We start from the raw sequence: 2,410 nt of genomic DNA, 5'->3' as shown, positions 1-2,410 counted from the left end.
CCAACAGCTTCTCACCATCATGGCATTGCCCTGTCAGAATGCATGAGTTATGCTGTAGGCCAAACTTGCTATGGAATTATTTGCTCTGATTTTAAAACTGCTGTGGCAATATTAGAACAAAAGTTATTGTGAGTCTAGTCAACTTAAAATCCGGCCTAATGTTTATCTTCCTTTCTGCTCCCCAAACTGCCAGGCTCCTCTCTGCTTCTATGCATGTCCCTTCACTCCAAGGATTATGTTTATGGGACATTCATTTTTAAATGCTTCATTTAATAAAATCTATTTTCAGGTTATAGTAAACACTGTTTCATTAAATAAATAATAAGCTTAATTTGCTTAACCTTATGTTAACAACAACTTCCACCTTTGAAGACAAATAGACAAGTTAGTGAAAGGGCTACATGTATCAAATAATACTGCTTGAACAGTTTGCTTTCTAAAAGGGACAAATATTCCTGCACTGTGCAAACTATTTTTGGCCTGTTGCAAAACATGCTCAAGAACCGTAGCAATATCTCGATTACAGCTCTGAACAGAAATTAAGAACACTGACTTGACAAGAAGTGTTTGAATTCACGAGATTTGGAGTGCTCATTATAGCTGACATAAAACTGCTTTTAGTGTAGCGACGGTCAGGCTTCCTAATAAAATGTGCAAATGATTTACATTACACTAATGTGCACTGGATAGCCCTCTGCTCACACAGCCTGTCTCCACCTTGTTCACATTTCTCAAATGAAAGTGCAAAACCAACAGCACTACTTTATCATGTTAATTGTTAACTATGAAGGGTTTCACTCTATTAATTAAAATATGTTTTAATAAAAGGAAACCTAGTACATTTTGATAACAGACTTCCAAGGCTGAAAAGTATTTACATTGTTGCATTTTAGGGCTGCTGTGAAAGCCGATTTTGTGCCATTCAGGGACCACAATAATAACGCTTTAAAATTCCTCACTGGGATCCAATGTAGTCCTTTTGATAAAAAGACTGTCTTTCTCATTCGGCAGAAATAAATCCATTCATTTGATCATGTAGTCATTGAGGGCAATACAAAACAAACCAAGTGTGAGAAATTCTATGTGATGAAGTAAACAAAACAAAACCCCCCCAAAAAAGGGGGGAAAAAAAAACCCCAAACATTTCCATGACAAAAAGATTCTTTGTCCTTAATCTACCCACCATATGCAAGCGTTTCTTTTTAGCATATCTCTTGTTCTAATCTCGGGTGACATGGCTACACAGATAAGATTCACAAAACAAAACAAAACCCTAATTTAACAATTTTTTTTTTCAATATATTAACTCAGCAAGAGTGTTATAATGAAGTAGTGGAGTTTTATTTTTCGGTATCGAAATGGATTCAGAGCGTGTAAAAGTTTCTAAGATACTATGGGTAAATTCTTAGACCTAGAACCCACCCCAAGAGAGCCTGGGCTCAACATACCTTGTTTGCATGATAAAATACTAATTCTCATCTGCTCGCCTCGATTAATTTATTTTGCACAACCACTGTTTCCTAAGGAAAACATAAATTATTTCTGAAAACGAACTGCTTTGCTACTCTGCTGCGACAGAAGAAAAGCATTTCTCTGTGTGTCTGTTGTTGTCAACACCCAAGTGGGGTTTCCTGGAGCAGTGGCAGCAGCCCCCTTCCCAGCCCTGCACAGTAAGAGACTCACTCCAGTGTGAGGCTCACCAAACACCCTGGGAAGGAGCAGAAGGCTTAACGATTTGTCAGCCTGACAGATGTTTTAACCTGATGAAGTGGATTCACGCTGCCTTAAGCTTCAGGTCTGCAAAGTTCAGATACAATAGTCAAAATCCTCCCCAGGCTTCAACTTTGCTGCCTTTCTCTTCCCACAGATGCAACTGAAAAGTCATTCGAGTTCTGAAGCAGGAGAATGACTCTTTTCTTTTCCGAGGCAGGAAGAGGGGCGATAAAACAGCGGAGCAAGGGGCCTGGGCAGAAAATACTGGGGCTCCCACTTGGTTACGGGAGAAACTAAGCAAGCTGTGGGCTCTACGCGAAGAGGAAAAGAAAAACTTTCAAGTGGAAGCTCTTAGCACAGCAAATGTGAGCAGGGCCGGGACATGCCTTTGCACGCTGCGATGCCACAGCCTGCTAAGGAAATTAAAACGGGGAGGTGGGGGGGGAATGAAAGAAAAACGGGGAAAAAAAGAAGAGACAATAAATGCAGAAAAAACACACTGCAGCCGCCTCCTCGAAGGAAAAAAAAAAAAAGTACGGCCAAGTGGAAATCAGGAGGGGCTGCAGCCCCGATCTTTCCAGGCTTGGACACTTGTTCACTAGCGGCCTGGGCAGCCCAGATGCAGCAGAGCAGGCGTTGTGTGGCTGCGTGTGGGCAGGGAGCGCAGAATGGCGGATGGGGGAGAGAATAAACCTTT

The 2,410-nt window shown here is 41.3% G+C and overlaps 1 protein-coding gene across 2 annotated transcripts in view; it reads right to left on the bottom strand.

Moving 5' to 3' along the window:
- The window catches only part of SALL3 (spalt-like transcription factor 3), a 35,335-nt gene that overhangs the window by 32,000 nt on the left and 925 nt on the right, over positions 1–2,410 (bottom strand). The window lies entirely within an intron of this gene.

The sequence above is a fragment of the Chaetura pelagica genome, unplaced genomic scaffold (assembly GCF_000747805.2).
Source record: "Chaetura pelagica isolate M959 unplaced genomic scaffold, ChaPel_1.0 scaffold332, whole genome shotgun sequence".
NCBI classification, from domain to species: domain Eukaryota; kingdom Metazoa; phylum Chordata; class Aves; order Apodiformes; family Apodidae; genus Chaetura; species Chaetura pelagica.
This window is presented reverse-complemented; position numbering and strand designations above follow the sequence as displayed.